This window comes from Oryctolagus cuniculus, chromosome 2 (genome assembly GCF_964237555.1).
Source record: "Oryctolagus cuniculus chromosome 2, mOryCun1.1, whole genome shotgun sequence".
NCBI lineage: Eukaryota > Metazoa > Chordata > Mammalia > Lagomorpha > Leporidae > Oryctolagus > Oryctolagus cuniculus.
This window is the reverse complement of record NC_091433.1, coordinates 55912242-55935094: the sequence shown is the minus strand read 5'-3', so window position 1 is coordinate 55935094 and position 22853 is coordinate 55912242. Positions and strand designations below refer to the sequence as shown.

The window sequence follows — 22853 nt, the reverse complement described above, 5'->3', positions numbered from 1 at the left end:
CTGCTTGCTTACACTCCAGAGAAAATACTTTAGCGTTTAGACTTGAGAGACTTGCAAGAGGAGGAGGGGTGAGATAGAACAGACAAAGCCAGGGAGCAAGGAAGGAGAGTGTGCAGGGCTGTGGGGAGAGGCAGTTGTGGTTTGGGAGTTGATTGGGGGAGATTCCCCCCTCCCCCCATTTCCTCTCTAACAAGGACACAATGCCAGCAGCGATCTCCATTGTGAAGCCATCCCCACGCCCCTGTCCATCACTCTTATGATGCTGAGGCCAAGAACAATTGGGAAGAGGAAACCAGTATCCTGCACTTTGGGGCAGACAGCTGCACAGGGCATGGATTCCAGGTGGGCATTTAAGATAAATTGTTTTAGAGTCCCTGAAACCATACGTGTTCCTGTCTTCTTTTTCCCTGTGGGCATGGAAGGCTGTTCTAGATGTAACAGGTGCAAATCCTGAATTTTTGGCTAATCTAATGCCTCAGTGGTCCTTATTGCCCTGGAGTACTATTCCAATCCTGGAGGTGGCCAAGTGAGTGCCTTTTTAAATGGGGCATTTTAACTCCTTGAAGGTATATTAATTAGTTTTTAAGCCCTTGCAGTGGAAGGAGAGACTATGGTTACCTATTTCCTCAGTTACAGTTATGATTATTTCACGCAGTGGTGACAATAAAGGTTACTGACAACTGAAAATCAAGTTCAGGAAGCAGCACTCTATTTGTCTATGAGTATTTCTGGCTCTTCTGCCATCCTCTCCCGTGGTTTCAGGTTCTACCTGTGGCTGGTGGCACCAAAGGCGACTTCTGGGACACAGAAAGGAAGAGGCTGGCTGTGCGAGGCTATGGACCTGGAATTAGATAGTTTAAACTGAACCCACTCAGAGCCGGGTCACAGCCATCCACCTCGAGGCTGGTGGGAACTCTGGCTGCCTGCAAACTCTAAAACTTAATACATTCAACTGGGAAACTAAAAGAAGAAACTGTGGAGGGGGGGGCGGCGAGAAAGAATAGTGCGCAAAATTCGAAGGGTGTTCAGAATTTTGCCTGCTTTTCAAGCAACCGTAGCTAAACAGTGCTTGTCTTGCCTTCACCAAGTTTCTCCACGTGATCTCTGGATCCCAGCTCTCTCGTTCGGAGTCTCTGCGACTCTTTACTGGGACTCGCGCGGCTGCAGAGGAGCGAGCGGCTTTCCTCTCGCAGGGATCTATCCAGTGACGGTAGGTAGGGAAAGGCGGCGAGGAGCTTCCTTCGCAAGTGTAGGCAGGTAGGGCCCAAGGCCCTCCCCGACCCGCGACTCGGCTACCGAAGGAGCGCGCTGAGCCCTCCGCCCGCAGTGGGAGTCTCTGGGCTCGTCGCCATCCTGGGTGACTTGAGCCAGAGTGATCTTATTACAGTTATTAATGACGGACGAGAGTGATTGTTTAAGCCAAGACCGAAAAGACAGGATCCAAATGAGAAAAACATTGCAGCTCAGGCTCGGCGCGAAGGTGTGCGGGCAGGGGTTGGTACCCGCTCACCGTGTCCCCTGCCGCTTCCTAGGCGTCCATCAGCGCCCCGGAGTTCGCAGTAGCGCGGGGCTGCCAAGCAAAGACTTGAAACCGACTGCACGGTGCTTGCCCCCGCAGGGAGCTGAAAGACACGCCTGGCGCTTGTAACTTTTCCACAGTGAGCTTAGTGTGAGTCTCTCCTTTGATAGATGACAAACCGGGGCGGGGGGGGGGGGGTTGGACCGAACGTCGCGAAGATCCACTCTAAGGAGGTTATTGGAGCTGCGGGGCGAGAGCTTAACGCGGCTTGGAGCGGGCACGTCCGGGCTGGGTCTCAGCTTCTCTACTCGCTTCGTGATCTACTCGTCTCGGCCTCCCCGGTCTTCGCGTTTGCAAAACGGGGGTATTTTGCCAAAGAAGGGATCTGAAAGTACCGCCCCCACCCCCTGGTGATCCTCATCTCTTTCCTTTGTGTCTGGGAATCTCTTTCCTAGAAATTCCGTGACCCGGCCTCCACTTGCCCTGGCTGTAGCGAGGTGTGGCCTCGCAGGCCGGCCCTCTGCTCGGCGGAGACGCTGGACTGCATTTCACGCCTTTTCCTCGCGTCTCACGATCCCCTACTCACACTTGCCTCCATTTGCTGTCTTCGCTCTGCTCTGATCCTTGCGCTCTTGAGATTATCCTTCAGCCAGTTCTATTTTCCTCCGGATATACGTCAGGTAGGCCTACAAGCGACTCTGGAGCGAGGGTAGGGACGCTTCCCGACCTCGTCCCGCCCGAGCGGAACCCGAACTAAAACCCGGAGGTGCCGCCGGAGCGGCGCATTCCAGTGCCCACAGCCGGGAAGGGTTCAAGGTCGCCGGGTGCCTGGCGCTTGTGAGCTGCTTGTTATGGAGCCCTGCGGTGCGCTCCAAGCAGCCTTTTGTCTTTTCTGATAAGGATACTGAACATCTTGCATATATGAAAATACTACAAAAAAAGTTCATGGAAAGACGGAATTTAAAAGGTAGAAGCAACTTCCATGAACTTTTTGAAGTGCTCTAGTATTTCCATAGTGGTTATGCTCGAATCCGCTTTCCAGAAGCGCCACTGTTGCAGCCGGAGAGCACCGAAGCTGCAGAAGAGGCTTGCAACTAGACGGTTTTTCTTTGTTTTTGTTTTAATGTTGAATTCTGGTGTCCGGGAAGGATCAGGAACAAACAGTTGCTGACTAGGAAAGGAGCAGCGTATGTTCCCCATTTTAGAAAAAGATTTATTTATTTTGAAAGTCAAAGTTGGGGGGGGGCAGAGGTCTTCCATCAGTTGGTTCACTCCCTAGATGGCTGCATCTGTAGGTCTGAGGCTGACCCCACAGAAGCCAGGAACCAGGGGCTTATTCCAGGTCTCCCATCATGGGTGCAGGGGCCCAAGTACTTGGGCCATCTTCTGCTGCTTTTCCTCTGCAATCAGTAGGGAGCTGGATCAGAAGTGGTGCAGCCAGGATTCAAACTAGCGCCCATATGGGATGTCAGATCGCAGCGGGCAGCTTTACCCACTGGGCCACAAAGCTTCCCCATTTTGAAAACAGAAGATTCAGTGTCACTTTGTAGTAAAGAGCTGGGAAGGCAACAGATTAGTACGTTTCAGACTGCCTGTATCCCATCCATGCAGCCCCAGGCCTCCAAGACTCCTGGGGGCACATTCAACCAACACTATTATTCAATTGAGACCCAGAAAAATCTCTTAACCTGCAGACTTGGAGAGAAAGGCAAAGAGCCAGGCAACAGAGTAGCGGAAACATCCTCTCAGTCATGTGAACTTTATTGCAGATCAGGAAGTTATCTAACAGCTGCCAAAAATCTTCTGACTCCAGTGCTCCAAATGTTGACTGTTTCTCACACCTCACGCCGGGTATGGAGTCTGCTGCCTTCGGGGCCATTCAGATTCCCAATTCCCTTTCAGCTTCATTCTACCCCCACCTGCTTGGTTGCATTTGGAGATGATTTTCCTTTTTTCCATTCGCCAGACCATGTGGCTCCCATACTTACCTGGGCCGGCTGCACTTCCCCACCTCATCCCCCATCCCCCACTCCCATAAGGGAAATTCCAGATATTCTCCTGAGGATAAAAAGCTGAGTTGAGAAAGGGTCAGAAAAAGGAAGCTGACCCCAAAGTCCAGGCAGGCAACAGTATATATTTCTATGGTGGCTTTGATTCATTCCTGAAAGAAAAAAAAAAAAGAATGTCAGCACCAGAAGTAATTTCGGTGGGTGCCCTTCCTTCCTAACGCACTCATTCCCAATTTCTGAGCCAGGCTGACGCTCGGAGACCTGCAGATTACGACTGGCAGAAAGACTACACCGAAGGATAAAATTATTTGGCCAATGTGTGCGTATCTTGAGCCTGTGCAGTTCATTTAGGCCTCACAAACGAGATTATCTCAAGATAATCTCCGGACAAGGTTGAAGGATCCTACGTTCAACCCACAGCCCAAACTTAGCCCGCTCGTTCCCAGACAGGCGGCGCCAGGCATCGAGCAAGGCCGCTCCAGCTGACCAGTTTAGCGCAAGTAGGGCATTATTGCTCCTCTTCCTGACCCTCAAGGATCAGAGTGAGCAGGGGCCACTCGATGGAGTCCACACTAACCCCAGACAGCCAACAGCAAAGACCTATCCGGAAACCTACGTGTAGAAAGGTTATTCGCTCAATAAATTTGCTCTGGGTAGAGGAAACCCGGGGCCCGGCCTCAGAGCGGCGCAGCGACCACGCCGGCTGGCTCTCCAGGCCACTGGGGATCCCAGGAGGAATTTCCTATCTCTGAGGTGGTCAAAAGCAGATGTTGAAGCACTTGAGCACTGGGGCTGGACCACAACTACAGGTGACCCTCGTGCCACCCATCCCGAAGTTACTATTGGCCACGGTTGTTACAGCTCCCTCTTGGTTGCTAATCTTCCCCCTTAGTACAGGTAGGCGCAGGCTGGGACCTCGAGAGCCGCACCCCGGAAGTGCTTGCCGAGACCCGGAAGCAGCGGGAGCTTGGATGCTTTGCTCTCCCCCGCGATCCTTTCTCACTCCGCCCACTTCTGAGGGGCTCCAGCTTGGAGAACCTAATGTGTGCCGCTAGGTGGTCGAGCTTGCGCGCCCCTTCCTGCCGCTAGGTCACGGGGACCTTCCTACTTCTGGGATCCCCAGTTGCTGCTAGCCCTCGGCCATCCTGCCCTTTGGAGGGAAAGGGTAGTTCCCCAGCGAGACCACTAGTGAATTTGATTCCCTGTTTTAAGGTGGCCGTTTTTTAACTAGGGTGGGGGTGGGAAGGGGAGTGGGTGCCCAATAAATTGCTCGGAGACGGCAGTGTAAATTTAGTAAGGAATCTTTCGTTTATGATTTATAATTGCCCACGTCATAAAATGTCCACCACCATTACCACCACTTTATCTTTCCTTTCCAGCCCTGCAGGCTTCTCCTGCGAGAACCCGGAGAATGCAGGGGACCCAAGGGCGCGCCCCGCAGCTCGCCAGGGAGCCGGGCTCGCGGGCGCCATGCGGGCCTTGTGATCCTGCCGTCGTGAGAATGCTTCAGATTCAACCAGGGCTCGTTTCCGTGACACAGGAAACATCTGGGGAATTTTCGCCAGGCGTTTGGGAAAGTACTTACTTCCGAACTTGTCGTTAAGGTGTTCTAGGACTGAGACAACCCTGGGTCCGAAAGGGGGATGTGACTGCAGGAGATGGCAGCTCTGCCAGCTGTCCGGGTGCAACCTGGGGAGCCCACCGGTGGCAGGCACTTGGGTGAAGGACGAATTATGCACTTAGAGCCGGGTCGGCGCGTTCTGGTCTCATTGTTTTAGTAACTGTAGTACTTACGCGCAGTTCGAGAAAGAATAATGCCTTTACATTCAGAAAAACATCAAAGACCAAGGGTTCCTCAATATGGAGCACATATGGTAGTCTCCAAAGGCCTTGCCTGCCAAAACATGTTTCTCAGTATTTTTCTCCTTTCTTTTCTTTGGATCCCCCGCCCCCCACTTTTTTTTTTTTCTTCCCAAATGGGAGGGAGCTATGGGCTCAGGTTACCTAGGGCTTGTGTTCACTTGAGGCAGTTGGCTGTGGTACCCAGGCGATCAATGAGGCCTTTCAGGAACAGAATCTATCCCAGAAAGGGACTTTGAAGATGGGCCGGCTGTCCGAAGCCAGGCTAGAGAGCCGGTGACTTGCCCAGGACCGCAGAATGGGTTGTGGCAGATGCAAGGCATTATCAGATTCAGATACTAGGTCACTTTTCCCATGATGCAATCTCGTTTACCTGCAAAAGCACATTTTTCTGTTGCTAACTGCTTCCTTGGTGTGTTTAAGATACACTGGGATCCTTAGGCCTTAGCCCCTGGGGAACTTACTCAATGTTTATCAAATGAATATTGAAGGAACTAAGTGAAGGCAACAGCCTGCCAATCCACTTTTTACCTGTTCAGTCTAAACAAGACTCTGTTGCAGAGCTCCTCTTCCTCATGAACTGCTATTACGACTTCTGTTGTTTAGATCACTAGCCCACTCTTTTTTTTTTTTCTAATTATGGGGCAGAGAGATGCAGAGGAGAGTTGGCTGAAAGTTCACTCAGCTTGCTTCAGAAATTTCTCCAGGTGAAATTTCAGAATTTAGGGATAATTAGTGATCGATTTAAATTCTGAATTTTCCTGAAAATGAGCTGAAACCAAAAAAGGTAAATTATTTGCCCAAGGCACAGCTGGAATGGAGTTGGGAAAGAAGTGCCCTCTGTCTCATGGCTGGTACAGCCTGGGCTCACTGTCCCAACATTGCCCTCAGTGGAAGGACAAGCCAGCTAATTTCCTCTCTTTTAGCCTCTTCGATTAAATGAACTCCTTTCATCATCTCTGAAAAATGATCTCAGGATATTTTCCTTCAGCAAATTTACATGCAAAGTTAGTATTAAAGGCAGGGGTGAGTTCTTAGGACTCCCATTTAAAAGAAATCCATGCTGTCGCCAGCACATGCGGCTTTTTCCGCGACAATATTGATGGTGGTGAGGGAAGGAAGCACACCACACATGGAGCTGATTAAGCATGAATCTTATCAAATCTTCCAGATTTCTGGTGACATATGTGTAGATGATGTATACAGAGACCAATTGGCAAATTATTTGACCAATAGTTAGAAAACTTGGACCTGAGACCTGACTTTGGCATCCACTGGCTGCATATCTTGATCAATTTTTCTAGATCTATTTCTACCTGTCTCTGTCTCTCTCTTTCTCTGTGTGTGTATAGCAATCAAATATGTACACATATATTATTATTTTTCATCTAGGTTTTTATTTTAATATGGCCCATAAATCTCAATTTCTGTTCCCATGCTCTTTGATGTTAAATAAGTATCAACATTCAGTGGGTCATAAGCCACACCTTACAGAAGCAACAAAGTCAACACTGCTCATTTTTTTCTTTTTCTTTTTTATAATTTGCAAAGCAGTGGCACTCAGAGAACCTCCCATCTGCGGGTTCACTCTTCAGATGCCTACCAGGGCCCAGGAACCTGGAACTGGGAACTCAATCCATTTCTCCCAAGTTAGGTGGCAGGGATCTATTCACTTGAACCATATTCACTGCCTCCCAGGACCTGCATTGACAGAAAGCTGGAACTGGGAACTGGAGCTGGGAATTGAACACAAACACTCCAAGGTGGGACACAGTCTACTTAACCAAAGTCTTAACTCTAGGTCAAATAACGCTGCAGCCGGCGCACCACACAGATCCGAAGGCAGGAGCCAGGTGCTTCTCCTGGTCTCCCATGGGGTACAGGGCCCAAGCACCGGGGCCATCCTCCACTGCACTCCTGGGCCACAGCAGAGAGCTAGCCTAGAAGAGGGGAAACCGGGACAGAATCCGGCACCCCGACCAGGACTAGAACCCGGTATGCCGGCGCCGCTAGGCGGAGGATTAGCCTAGTGAGCCGCGGCGCCGGCCTCCCAGTGAATGTTAACTTGGAAAGCACCATAGAGATGCTTCAACCCCATCTTCTCACAGATGAGTACAGAGGGGCACAGAGAATTGATTTCCAAAGGTCACAGAACTAGAGAGTCCAGTTTGAGTTATTGCCCAGTGCCATACTCCAAGAAAGTTATTGAAAGATTGAATCCCAGCAGTCTCCATGACTGGTTTACATGAACACAATCAAGTCTTTAGGCTACCTCCTCCAATCACCCAAACCATCCACAGTCTTCACCTAGCTTTCTGATTCATATGGAGAATAACTGGGCCACAATATAAAAGTGTCAGATTCAGGAGTATAGGTTTGTTTTTTTTTTTTTTTTTTTTTTTGATTTATTTATTTACTTGAGAGGCAGAGTTACAGAGATGGAGAAACAGAGAGAAAGAGTGTGCTTCCTTCCATCTGCTGGTTCACTCCCCAAATGACTGCAACCACTGGGGCTGGGCCAGGCTGAAGCCAGGAGCCAGGAGCTTCCTTGGGGTCTCCCACATGGATACTGGGGCCCAAGCACTTGGGCCATCTGCTGCTGCTTTCCCAGGCCTTTAGCAGGGAGCTGGATCAAAAGTGGAGCAGGAGGGAATCAAACGGGGGCCTATATGGGATGCTGGTGCCACAGGCAGAGGCTTAGCCTATCACCCATGGTGCTGGCTTAAAGCAAAAATCAAATCAGTACCATTTCACTTGGGTAGTTTTTGTTTTTTTTTTAAACATACCAACCCTACTTTGTAAGTCTTTAAGCCTTCAAAGTTCACCAGGAGAAGGTTATGTGTCTCTAACGAATATAGCAGCAAGTTTCATTTGTTTTTCATATCTTGGGCCCAATGTAGCAGACAAAAATCTCTAATAAAATAGATGAAAATTAAGTGAAGTCAATACTCAAAATAGTATATGGGAACTTTGAAAAGTTCATAGAAAATGGAATTAAAGGACGTTATTTTGGTGTAAATATTTTGAAAACCATGCATACCTTTTTCATAATATGCATTCCATGAACTTTTTGAAGACCCACTCATATTCGACAGATCATTTTCCCTCCCAAAACAAGCTTTTGAAGTATCAGTATTGCGGGAAGGTGGAGGAGCTGAAATGAATCATCCACCATTAAGAATAAGATAGTAAAGTTGCTCTTGCTTGTGTTAGGGAAGCTCCTTTTTGGTGTGAGAAGATGATTCAGGAAATCACCATGTTGAAAATTTTTTTAAAAGATTATTTATTTGAAAGTTAATGAGAGAGGGAGACAAAGGCAGAGAGGGATCTTCCATACACTGGTTGTCTGTTCACAATAGCTGGGACTGGGCCAGTCTGAAGCCAAGAGCGGAAAACTCAACTTGAGTCTCCCAAGTAGGTGGCAGGGACCCAAGTACTTGGGTCACAATCTGCAGTCTTCCCTAGCACATTAGCAAGAAGCTGGATTGGAAGTGGAGCAGCTGGGACTTGAATTGGCACTCTGATATGGGATGCAGTGTTGTGAGGGGCAGCTTAATCTGCTGTACCACAGTTGAAAAATAAATCTAGGGCACTTCCTTCCTGCTGTCCACCTAGCCCTGGTTGACCTTGACTGTGTGAAGAACAATTGGGATAATGTGTAGTGGAACAGATGAAATCTCTGCACTGAAATAACTTTTCCTCTATTACCTTCAGACTTGAAGGACTTGGAGCAGCCCAGCCCTGATAACCACTCTCAGATATTGTCCTATATAGAAGTAGAACAGAGATGGAACTGAGCAGTCAACAAACTGGAGGTAAACATGAAGCCAGCTATGCAGTCTAGAAGGAAGAGCTCTCCTGCCACTTGTCTTCAATGCAATCCTCAGGGTCTGGTTCCAGACCTCTTTTCCAATATGAAACCCTCTACCTGTGTAATACTTAATCATAATATTTACTATGTGAGGATATTGTGAGGATTAGATGAGATAATCTACTAAAAGTGCTTTGCTCAGTGCCAGATACATAGGAACTCAATGCCTGTTGGCAAATATTATCACTAATCATTCTATGGTTTTGGTTATCACTGATGACATAACCGTCTGTAATTCAGATCTCTTCTCTCAGTACTAGACCTGAATATTCAGTTCTATATTAGAGGAAATGTCTACATGGATGCATTTAGATTTCTAAAACTCAGCATGCTTCAAACAATTTATGTCTAATCTTTGTTGCACATCTATAGTCTGTTCTGCTAGTCTCTGTGAATGGCATCACCACCCGTCCGGTGCGCAGGCAAGGAACCTGGCAACGGTCACCAGGTCTTCCTAAATATTATTCAAATCTACCCATCTTTTCTCTAATCACATCCTGACTCACTAATGATGGACACTGAGCTTTGCATGGATCATTCTGTCATTTTTCCCGCTGCTATTATACCCTCAAGTCTGTGCTTATGGTAGCTGACTGATCTTTCTACAATTGCAAAAGCAATATCATTTCCCTATTTTAATCTTTCACTCACTCTCCCTTAGATGTCAGGAAAACCCAAATGCTGACTACATAAAGCTCTTCATCATGTCCTTTCTACACTCCCCCTACGCATACACTAATGTTTAGCGGCTGAATTATATTGAACACTCGAGCTTCTTTTGTCTCCACATCTTTGCACATGTTGTGTTTTCGTCTGGCTCAGACTTTCTTTCTTCTGAATCAGGCTATGTCCTGTTGTCCTTCACAATTCAGTCTGGGTGTCTCCTCTTCTTGAGGGCCCTCCCTAAGCCCTGGGCTCATTACAGAGAATATGTACCATACGAGTGTAACTTCTCCTCCATTAGCTCTGAGTTCCTTGAGGGCAGTGGAATATATCTTTGATCTTTGTGGCCACTCTGCTTTGGTGCCTGGCACACAGAAGGTATCCATCTCCTGTTTGCTGAATGTAAGAATGACCCAGAATTAGAATAGATGGCTTTGGGCTGGCGCCGCGGCTCACCAGGCTAATCCTCCGCCTAGCGGCGCCGGCACACTGGGTTCTAGTCCCGGTCGGGGCGCCGGATTCTGTCCCGGTTGCCCCTCTTCCAGGACAGCTCTCTGCTGTGGCCAGGGAGTGCAGTGGAGGATGGCCCAGGTGCTTGGGCCCTGCACCCCATGGGAGACCAGGAAAAGCACCTGGCTCCTGGCTCCTGCCAAAGTGCGCCAGCCGCGGCGGCCATTGGAGGGTGAACCAACGGCAAAAGGAAGACCTTTCTCTCTGTCTCTCTCTCTCACTGTCCACTCTGCCTGTCGAAAAAAAAAAAAAAAAAAGAATAGATGGCTTTGGCTGGCTCTGTAACTTCTTATCATCAAAATCTGAGAAAGTAATTTTTGTAAGCTTCAGTTTTCTTACCTTTAAAATAGGGATTTTGTAAAAATGTCCCCCTGATGTTTGGAGAATTAAATGAAAAGTGAATGCAGGTCTTTGTGAACGCAAGTGGCAATGTACATGAGTCATTATTACAATAAAAGCAAACCAATATTTCCCATGCATGTACACATTTTCATACCTGCCCTTAGTGCATACACATTATATGCATTCATATATTTGTGTTTTTGTTTATGGAAGAACAGTTCCCAAGAAATTTTCTCTAGATCCCATCCTTTTAAAAGCATGCTGAACAGTTTGGAGAAATGATGACTTTTTGATAACTGGCTCAGGTTCTAGATAAAGCAATCTGTACCCTCCAGCATGATATCTAAGCAAACAAAAACTGCAAATTTATGACACTGAATGGAAAACATCGTTACCGTTTTCTCTATAAGCATTATTTACCTTCCTACTAAAATGGTAATATTGAAGTCCTACCCCTTTCTCATTTTATTTCCTCATCAGTCCCTTGGGACCCTCATTGAAGGCCTTGTTTTCCCCAATCTGCGTGTGAACAATCGAGGCACAAGAGCTTCCTTTAACTGGATTCCTTTCCAATGTTGCAACAGAGGGGCAGAACCGTGGGGTGCACTTTTTCCGTTCTTGTTGTTCCTCACAGGTTGCTGTAGGAAGTTTGTGCAAAATAGATGATTGATAGAAACGAGCCGGAGCGAATCAATGCGTAAATCTTTGCTTTTAATATTTGAGATGCCACAGTTACTTCCTTTTTTTTTTTTTTACAGTTACTTTTTACTTCCACTCTTTGGACCTGATTACAATGTGGAATCCGCCGTCCTAACAGCAACAGCGAGGAAAATTCTCCGGCTTTTTTATTTCGGGGAGGGTCATAGCCCCGCCTTCCGCAGGGCGCTTTGCTGCCCTGGGCTAGGAAGAGGAAGATGCGCCAGGTCTTTCTTCCCACCGGCAGATTAGGCGTGGTGGAGAGGAAGATGCGGGGTTCCCTTCAACGTCGGCCTCTTACCTCTTGTTCTTCTTTAAAAAGCCAGGTGGCGCCAACTCTCAACCCCTGCTGGAACTGGAGGATTTTCTTGATTGCTCAGAGTGGAGCGCAGAGGTGCCGCCAAAGAGCATGGCGCTTTCTCTCTGCACCCTCCGCCCTTTGGAAACATCGATTTGCTGCTTTCTTCTTGCGCACCCCTCGCGGGATGACTGCAAACCTAAAGAAAAACGGAGTGTCCTGTATGCCACATGGAGCTCGAGGAAAGGAAATGATTAAAGCTGTGGAGCTTCCTGGCTCTTCGCGGCGTTTACGGTGGGTTTGATTTGGGGAAAAGAGGAGAGGTTAAGGCCGGTTCCAATCTACCAGCATCTTGGATCTGTCTGGATTGCAGATGACACGAGGGGCTGGGCGGGCTCGCGCCTCGGTGTGCACATACCTATGGGTGCAGAATCATGTCTCCATGTGTTCTGTGCGGTGGCCTGTTCCTAAGAGACAGAGTATGTGTGTGTTTATAAAGAAGCAAAAATCCTGCCAGCTGTAAAAGGAGAGCTTTGAGGTTTTCATATGACAGCTGAGGATCTGAAGCTATCCTAAAAGGCACAGTTTCGGTTTCCAAACCCTATTTGTTATCCTTGAAATGTTTCCAGTCTTCAAACTCTTGTAATTTAACAGAGAGAACGGTGAAATCCCATCATTATACAATTGTAGATTAGCTGGATTTAGACCAAACTTCATTGGAGGAAAATGTTTGTTGAAACTCGGAAAATAACTGCTAAACTGGTAATGAAAATCTGGCTATCCACATGTGCTGCTTTTGCAAGTCATCACCAAATCGGAAGTTAAGATGAATTCAATAAGAGTAACTTTTTTTTTTTTTTTTTTTTTTGGTATTCACTGGAACACTAGAGAATAATGTTGGCATTATGGCCCATAGCAATTTTAAGATTTTAATTGAAATGACAGTAACACACACAGAAACACATAGAGCACTCAGCAGCATTAGTAATGAAGACAATGTGCTATTAATGTTGCTTTTCATACAGTCCTAGAGTTCAGTAGTATGGTTATTAGTGTGCACTTTAAAGCAGTGTTTTTCAAACTGCAGGTTGGCAAACATGAGTAATTCACGATATCAATAATGTGAGATTTTACTAGCATTTAAAAAATGAAATAGAATAGAAAATATCAGAAGAATGATAAATATTCTTTCACAAATCTTTTCTCCCCATATGTTTGTGGGTACTGAATTGCTATGTAAAATGTGTTTCTTATGGATTACATTAAAATGAAGTTTCAAAGCTATGCTTTTATAAAGAGCCATGGTTCTCTGACAAGGCTCCCATCAGTTGCGTGCTCTTCCCCTCTGGGGTGTGAGGCTGAGGCCCCTGCTGCTCCCTGGTGCTCTACACTGAGCTGCAGTAGGACTGTCCCTGTTGCAGCCTTGGCACTGAGCTAACCCTCAATGAAAATGAGATTGAAAAGTGGATACTCAATTTTAAAAGTCTCAATGTGGTGATTTTTTTTTTCCTAATTTGAAAGTGATAGTGGAGAAGAGATCATGTCAGGCTTCAGGCCCCAGGAAAAGAATGGGCAAGAAAGAAGGATGCAGAGTCCCAGGCCTAGGAAGAACAGAATAGGAACTCTGGGGCAGAGAACAAAGAAGCTGCTTGTTCAAGCTAGGAATGAGAAGGTGGGCAAAGTGATGGCCGGAGTCAGAAATTTTTGAAAGGAGACCCATTATCTTCCCAAGGGCCATGTACAAAAGTCTTGAACCATGAGAAGCAATTTAGTGACTCAGTGATCTATGTCAGACATCTGGAATGTTTCTGTCCCTCCTCCTACCTCTCTCCCCCAGTGTCTGTGAGGAGCAGATACTACTTTCATGGTTCAAGTGTCAGCATACTAATACAACTATTTACTTGAGCGTAGGTCATCCTCATTGGAAATGTCACCCATCTGCCTCTTTTTTCTATTTCTGATATGAGGATTGGGTGACTGAACCAAGACTCGGTTTAGGTATGGCTCTCCTTTTTTTTCTCTTTACCTGAAAACAGACTAGGTCACTCATCTCATACTGCCTCTCACCACAAAACCTCATTGCTCCTGGATTCCATTTCCAATTTTCGCAGCAAAGCAGGCAAAGCAGCAATTTGGGAGAGAGGTTTAGGAAAATTTTCACTAGGGCTCCATAACCAACTCTTCTCCCCGTTTTGATACTAGATTGTATGTTGTTTTGATTTACATTGTGTTAGATATTCGCACCCCACCCCACCTGAGCTCCAGTGATGTTGTAAATAACCGAAGGGAAGATAGAGATTTTCAGTTTCCAGCCTGACAAGTTATGGGGGCAAGTCTGCTATGTTCAGTGGGAATCAAGGGATGGATGGACATTGCAAGTCAGACAATGGGGCTACTTCCTCTGCTCCCCTTGCCACCGAAGCCCCACCTCAGAGCACTGTATCCATAGATACTATCCAGGAGCTGATTCTTTGGGTCATCAATTCTTCCTGAGCAGAGAGAGGATGGGAATATATGTGACTTAACGAATTCTTAACAGAGGACATCATCTGTTATGTGACTCTATTGTTGCTCACAAATGCTATGATATCCCTCTGCAGGAGCAGTACACATCCCACTGAGTGGCATTCACTTTTGGCTATGTGACTGGCTTTAGCCAATGTAGTGTGAGTGGAAATGGCTGCCCTTGATTTTTAGCCCATCTGGCACCATCAGCAATGATACAGGTGGGAGTGGCTCCTCAGCCTGGGTTCCAGAGTGAAGATCATTTGGAGCAGGTCTGTAAGAATCCAGGATGCATATGTTGCAAAGCTTTTGTGTGTACACACACACACACACACACACACATTCTGTGTTAGTTAATTCCCTTCTGTGAAGTAGTTGACATTTTAGAGGCTTAATGAACAGTACCTCTCATACCAGACAGAGTTTATACTTCAGTTGTCTCCAAATTCTTTTTTTTTAAATTAATTAATTAATTTATTTGAAAGGCAGAGTTACAGAGAGGCAGAGGCAGAGAGAGAGAGAAAGAGGTCTTCCATCCACTGTTTGACTCCCCAGATGGCCACAATGGCCGGAGCTCTGCCGATCTGAAGCCAGGAGCCTGGAGTTAGGAGCTTCTTCCAGGTCTGCCACATGGGTGCAGGGGCCCAAGGGCTTGGGCCATTTTCCACTGTTTTCCCAGGCCATAGCAGAGAGCTGGATCAGAAGTGGAGCTGCCGGGACTCAAACCAGTGCCCATATGGGATGCCAGCACTGAAGGTGGTGGTTTTACCCACTATGCCACAGCACCAGCCTCACCTGCAATTATTTTCATATGCTATATTCCAAGACTCCCAGGGGATGTGTGAAACCTCCGATAGTACCCTAGTCTATACTATATTTTTTCAGTACATCCATACCTATGATAGTTAACTTATAAATTAAGCATGGTAAGAGATTAACAACAACAGCTGGTAATAAAATAGAACAATTATAACAATATTCTGAAAGTTATGTGAATGGGTCTCTCTCTCAAAATATCTGATTGTACTTCCAACTTTTCAGTTAAAGGAAGCATTTTATGGCTTCTTTTTGGCATATTGCAATCGTCACCATCACTACTTTTGGGCTTTGGGTCCATTATTCAGTTAAATAAGGGTTACTTGAACACAAGCATTGTGATATCTGGACAGTTGGCCTAATAACCAAGATGCCTACTAAGTGACTAAAGGCAACTAGTACAAACAGCATGGATATGCTGGACAAAAGAATGACCCATGTCTTAGGTGGGAAGCACCAGGACAACTCAAGATACTCAGAATGGTGTGTAAGTGAAAACTTACAAATTATTTATTTCTTGAATTTTCCATTTCATATTTTCTGTCCACAGTTTAGAAAACAAAATCATGGAAGAGGGGGACAACTGTACACATTTATAATGACAGGACTCAGATAGATAGAGATTACTGATGAAGAGGTAGATTAAAGAAGCTTTTGCAATGTTCTTGTGAGTACTTGCCTGGGTATTAGCCACCCAGACTATGACAACTCCACACGGCAGGCCTTGTTCTGCAGGGCAGGCCCAGCATCCCACCACCAAGAGGGGCCAGGACAGCCTGTCCTAGGTACAAGGAAACTCAGAAGCTGGTTGGAAAGGACTAGACTGGATATGCACCATTCTTCCTCCCCCAGAGAAGTGGGCAGGGGTAGGGGGAATTACTCTTCAGCAAGTCTTGCCCACTGAAAATTGGCCCAGGGGATGAGAGAAGTCCTCTGGAAGGGTTTAGTTATAGTGGAACTATACCATTCTTTGTATCTAAAAGAACTTTCTAGAAATAGAAATATTAGGAATAGTTATAAACATGTTTATTTTTGTTTCATCTTTATTCTAGCATGTTTTAAAGCCTAGGGGTGAAACATTCAAGTGACAGATAAAAGCACTGAAATAAAAGTGTAAGCAATGGTGATCCTAACCATTATCATTAGATAAAGATTAAAGAAAATAACACTTAGCACTGTGCTGTAATAGAGCAGCTACTCTATATTAAGTGGCCTGAACATTACTATGACTTTCTGTCAAGATGTCCCTGGCCCTAGGATCGGCTTCATTTTTTAAGGTAAGGATTATTTATTAATTTTTATTCATTTGAAAGATAGAGAGACTGACAGAGAGATATCCCACAAAACGGTTCACCTCCTCAGACACATGTGATAGCCAAAGTTGGGAACTCAATTCAAATCTCTCACGTGGTTGACAGACTACTTGAGCCATCACAAGGAGAACTTGAAGCCAGGTACTCCAATATGGGATGTGCATTTTTTTAAAAGATTTATTTATTTGAAAGGCAGAGTGAGAAAGAAGATGAGGAGACAGGGAGAGGAAGTCTCCCACCTGCTGGTTCACTCCCTAAATACCCATCAGCTGGAGCTGGGCCAGGCCAAAGCCAGGAACCAGGGACTTTATATGGGTCTCCCACTTGGGGTGGCCGAAACTCAAGTGCTTAGGTTGTCATCACTGCCTGCCTTCCCAGTTGCATTAGCAGGAAGCTGGATTGGAAGTGGAGTAGCTGAGACTTGGACTACCATTCTGATACAGGATGTGGGCATCTCAAGATGCAGCTTAACCTACTGTGCCACAAGGTCCACTTCTGATGCAGGCACCAAACACTGCTGTACCAAACACCAGCCCTGTGGCTCATTGTGAATTGATGGCCTGTGTCTCCTCAGCATGGTTCTGCTCTGGCTGCTGTGCCTCAGAGAGAAAGAAGCTTGTTTTGAAACTCAGTGTTCTTAATGAATCAATTCCTGAACCTGAAATGTGTGAGAAAATAAACTAAAAGTGAGATGAGAAATTGGTCTATTAAAAAGTTGGTGACCTTTTCAGGGTTGCTTTTAAAAAATAGATTTGTTTTATTTGACACTTTGGGAAATGATTTAATAAAACATAGCAACGTCAAAGAAATTACCCAGTGTGTTTCATGTCCTGCAGCCTGGAATATCCAAACTAAATCCTTGCAAATGAGCATCATTAGTGAAATTTTGTTGCAAAATTTGGCATGGATTATTTTGAAGTGTCAGACTTCTAGACGCTATTACAGAATTGGCAAGATTCAAGGGATTTTTACTGACTTAATGACATTTTTCCTTATTGTCCCCATAATCACCTGCTTTATGAATTGTGGCTACAGCTGATGTTGCAACTGGTAATTTTCTTAGAACCCAAATGCACTTATATTCTTCTGTTTTTTTGATTTCCATCATTTCTGGGAACTGTTAGTAGATGGAATAAAAGAGAATACATTATAAACAATTCAAAACACCAAAAACAAAATTCCTTGGATCTTTTACAGATACCACACATGCAAATAAATGTGGCTTTACATTCCAATGGTATTCTAGTGAGGATTACATTTTCTTCATTAACCTCTTTCTTAACCATACACTATTGTTTTTCAAGTGTGTTTTATCTAATTCAAGTGTGTCTTCCTAATTAATTCACACTGACTCAGGTCAAGTGTCAAGGTAAAACGTCTTTATTTTGTTATTATTATTTTTTAAAGATTTATTTATTTGTAAATCAGAATTACAGAGGGAGAGGGAGAGATTGAGAGAGAGATCCTCCATCCATTGGTTCATTCCGTAAATGGCTACCATGGCCAGGACCAGACAAGGCAAAAGCCAGGAGCCAAAAGCTTCCTCTAGGTCTCCTACATGGGAGCAGCAGCCCAAGCACTTGGGCCATCCTCCACTGCTTTCCCAGTCTCATTAACAGGGAACTGGATTAGAAGTGACTGGGACTCAAACTGGCACCCATTTTGGGATGCTAGTGCGGCAGAAGGCCAGCCCCAAAACGGTTTTGATCCCTGCATTTGCACAATCTGTTATACCAAGTAAGAATGCTCACTGTTTTAGGATGAAATTGGAAGACTGGTTTTATTATTTATGGAATAAAAACAGCCATTAGAAGTACTAAATATGTTTTTTCATGCATTAATATGGAAAGTGGGAAAAGCAATCAATCGATGAGGTACATCTCAAATATAAACATGACCACTCTCCTTTGGAAAATCATTTATAAACAGCTGGTGCCGTGGCTCAATAGGCTAATCCTCCACCTTGCAGCGCTGGCACACCGGGTTCTAGTCCCAGTCGGGGTGCCGCATTCTGTCCCAGTTGCCCCTCTTCCAGGCCAGCTCTCTGCTATGGCCCAGGAGTGCAGTGGAGGATGGCCCAAGTGCTTGGGCCCTGCACCCGCGTGGGAGACCTGGATAAGCACCTGGCTCCTGCCTTCAGATCCACGCGGTGCGCTGGCTGCAGCACGCAGGCCGCGGTGGCCATTGGAGGGTGAACCAATGGCAAAAGAAAGACCTTTTTCTCTGTCTCTCTCTCTCACTGTCCACTCTGCCTGTCAAAAAAAAAAAAAAAAAAAAAAAAAAAAAAAAAAAAAAAGAAAGAAATGAAAAGAAAATCATTTATAAAATAAATGTACTTATTTATAATTGAAGGGATACCCAATCTGTTTTCAATCAGTCAGAACCAGTAATTCTTCTACTAGTATGTGGACTTTAATTTGAAGCAGTAGGAATCTTCTCTTCAGGAAGTCAACAGGGTTATTTAGAAAGACTGTACACTTTTTGTAGAAACAGAAATATAACTTGATTATTTTTGAAACTTCTATAAACACTTATGCATGAATCTACAAATTTTCCCCTAATACGGAGCAAAAGTATACATTGTTTTTGGTGTTGGCATTTCGCAGTAGATGATGAACTATTTGTGTGTATTTAGGCATGTCTATCTATGAAAAATGAACAAGAGATTAAAATAACACTCAGTCCAAGTTAAACCCACCAATTTTAGGAAACTCTGTATCAGCTGTCTTCACTCTACTGTTAGCTGTGTCTATTTTGTCAGGCATTCCTTTTCATCCCACCATTTTCTCATGCATTGTTTTTAAACTCCTGTAATCCTAGCTCAAGATGGCATGAGTTAGAGTTGGAGAGAGAACCAATGCTAGTTTCCTTAGTGTACACAGCTTTAAAACACACCCTTTAATGTTATTTGACACCCTTTTTCTACATGTGCTTTCTTTGGAAAGTGGAAAAATACACTACTGAGGGTTTGTCAGATGAAACCATATTGCAAAACATTTGCAAAACTAAATTATTGACAAAATGCATGTGATTCCAAAAGAGCCTGCTTGATTGAAAGCAGTTGTAGTGTCTCAACTAAGAATGTTGCTTATCCTTTCTGTTGCCTGTTTGTTTGAGATGCCTGCAGACCATACCTCTGGACTTGTGTCCCCAGGTAGCAGTTTCCATACAGCTCACTGAAAGCAGATACGAGCTGGAACTTTAGAACATTCTGCTTCCAGGCTTTTTGTTTCTTGAGTAAGCATTTAGAAAAATCATGTCTGCATGTTTCTTCATGATCACCTTGAATTTATAGGAGGATGATTTCTCCCTGCATGCCCAGAGTGGATGCCTATCAAATTGAATAATCATGTTTGGCCATTCCCAAGATATGCTTCTGGTTGCTAAGATGCACTTAGACCCTCTTTAAAGTCCTTTAGATGCTCGTTTCAAGTCAAGTGCCTTGATGGTGGATTTGTCCCAGTTTAGCTGACAGTTAGCCTACCAAATGATACCAAAATCAGCTCCACTGCTAACTAGAAACAAGGCCATTTTTGCTAAGAAGGGTGAAGGATAGCCTCATGGAAAGTTGACTTCGCATGTCTCATGATTGTCTTAGTCTGTTTTGTGTTGCTATACCAGAATGCCACAGACTGGGTCATTTATAATGAACAGAAATTTCTTTGGCCCATAGCTCTGGAGGTTGGAAAGTCCAAGAGTGTGGCACTAGCATCCATCAGGGCCTTTGTGCTATGTCATCACATGGCAGAAGGGGGAAGGGCAAGAAAGCAAGAGGGCAAGAGGAGGCCAAACTATTTTCATAATAATCCCACTCTCAAGGTAACTGAACACTCTCTCAACAGTGGAGGTAGACCCCTCAAAGCCTAATCAGTTCTTATCAGGTTTCATCTCTTAACACAGTTGCATTGGGGATTAAGTTCCAATGCATGAACTTTGAGGAATGCATTCAAACTATACCAATAAATGATAATAATTAAAAGTTTAAAAGCCCAAACTTGTGGTATGATGTGTTGACAGAGAATGTTTCAACCATCTAATGTATTTGATCTCTCAACTATCTTAGTTTTTTAAAAAATTATCTATTTATTTGAAAGTCAGAATTACAGAGAGGGGGAAAGAGACAGAGAGAGCAATCTTCAGTCTATTGGTTCACTCCCCAAATGAGCACATCAGCCAAGCTGGGCCAGGCCAAAGCCAGGAGTCCAGAGCTTCTTCCAGGTCTCCCACGTCGGGGCAGGGGCCCGAGCACTTGGGCCATCTCCACTGCTTTCCCAGGCTGTAAGCAGAGAGCTGGATCTGAAGAGGAGCAGCCAGGACGAGAACTGGCACCTATATGGGATGCCAGCGCCATAGGCAGAGGCTTAGCCTACTATGCCATAGTGTTAACCCCAATTATCTTAATTTTTTTAAAAAGTTATTTGAAAGGTAAAGTGACAGAGAAATTTTACATCACTTGTTCATTTCTCAAATAGCCACAACTGTTGAGACCAGACTGAAGCCAGGAGACAGGAAATCCATTCAGGTCTCCCATGTGGTTGGCAGGCCCCCAAGTACCTACATTGCTTCCCAGGTACATTATCACGAATCTGGATCTTCAGAAGCACAGAGTAGCCAGAATTCAAACTGGACACTCCAATACGGAGTGCAGGTGTACCAAGTAATGATTTTTTTAAAAAAAGATTTATTTATTTATTTGAAAGGCAGAGTTACAAGAGGCAGAGAGAAAGAGGTTTTCCATCGACTGGTTCACTCCCCAGATGACCACAATGGCCGGAGCTGCGTCAGTCCGAAGGCAGGAGTCAGGAGCTTCTTCCCCATCTCCCACGTGGGTTTAGGGGTCCAAGGACTTGGGCCATCTTTTATTGCTTTTCCAGGTCAGAGCAGAGAGCTGGACTGGAAGTGGAGCAGCCAGGACTCAAACCGGCGCCTATATGGGATGCTGGCACTGCAGGCGGTGGCTTTACCAGCTATGCCACAGTCCTGGGCCCCCAAGTAATGATTTAACCCACTAAGATATAATGCCCACCTCACAATTGCCTTTTGAATGATAGAATTATCATCCTGAAAACTGACCAAGGAAGGAGAAAAAATATTTTGTTTTATTTTCTCACTTTTAATCTACTTCCTTTGTCAAATTACTTTCTTAACTAGTAAGAAAAAACTTCAAGAACAATATGGTTCATTTTTATTTGGAATTTCAGAAAAGCTAATGTCCCAAACCATGTTTTCTGAACTTTTCAAAGGACTTTTGCTGTCTAGCTTCATCTTGTTTAAAGATGTTAGAGTTGTGTTGAGATTAATATCAACAATCAGAAAGTAATATAATGGTTCTGGTTGTCATTATCCTGTTTAGACACGCTAGAACTAGATTGCCTGTGTTAAAACTTAATAGACTGGAGAAAAGAAGCATTGGAAATCTTAATGATGGGGGCTTCAACTCTCCAGGCATCTGCCAGATGTCTCATTTTCTAAATTCAGAACATCTGATAAATCCATGTTTTGCCTCAATTAGTGTTCCTAGCCCAGACTGCACATTAGAATGACCCTAGAATTTAAAATAAAAAATTGGTAGGCTACTCATACTAATTAGAGCCCAGTCTCTCGGGGTGGGGCCTCAACACTGGTTTTGTTTTTCTGAAGTGTCCCAAGTGATTTTAGTGTGCTGCAGCCAGGTAGAGAATCACTGACACATATGATAATTTCATTTTTCAGAAGGGAGAGGAAGTGATGAGGAGGATTAACACCCTGCTTCTAATTCTGGCCAAGTAGGAGGCCCTGAATGGAAAATCAGAAGTGACAAGAACCCTGGAAGAGGGCCACCTGGCCATCACAAAATTCCAATGGGATGTGGTCATTGCCAGACACACACTCTGTTAGTCTGAGCTTTAAAATATTTCAGGAAATTGTAAAAGCCTGACTTTGTCATCCTGGTCTGAGATACCAGAAAAGCAGGGGAGATTCCTCAAAATAAAATTCTGATGCTACTGTTGTAGGTGGGCTAAAATGGGAGGCGGGACCAAGGAGCAGGGGAATAAAGAAAGAGAAACAAGGGGTCAAAAAGTGTTTTCAGGCAGGAAATTGACCACTGAGATCAGATATAGTATTAAATGGTGTGTATAAGTAGTGCAAGGTGATCTAGAAAAATTAACATTGTCTTAAGAAAAAAAATACATGTGAGAAGAATCAGAAATAAAATTCAAAAGAAGGTTAACATTCCAGATGAAAAGGGCTTCCTGAATCAAAAGTAAGGGTGTAGGTTCTATGTGTGGCTATGATGGCATTATGTCAGTGGTGAAGTTCACAAGTAGGGCCATTCTCAGACTCTGTTCTACTCTTTAAACCAAAAGGCTGGGATGAAGTTTGTATAATAAGCAAAGGAAGGGCAGGATCATATATATTAACAATGCTAGGTATCCTAAACAAGTTAAAACAACAACAAACCAGGACATTA

General features: G+C 44.8%; 1 long non-coding RNA gene across 4 annotated transcripts in view; it reads left to right on the top strand.

Moving 5' to 3' along the window:
- Positions 1-22853, top strand: part of LOC103345486 (uncharacterized) — a 54268-nt gene that overhangs the window by 12079 nt on the left and 19336 nt on the right. Inside the window, exons 2-4 of one of the 4 annotated variants that reach the window (XR_007918127.2) lie at positions 4908-7151; positions 9103-9203; positions 11533-12062. This is a non-coding gene — a long non-coding RNA (uncharacterized lncRNA). The remainder of the gene's footprint in view (positions 1-4907; positions 7152-9102; positions 9204-11532; positions 12063-22853) is intronic. The other 3 variants (XR_011386280.1, XR_011386278.1, XR_011386279.1) reach the window with 3 other exon arrangements.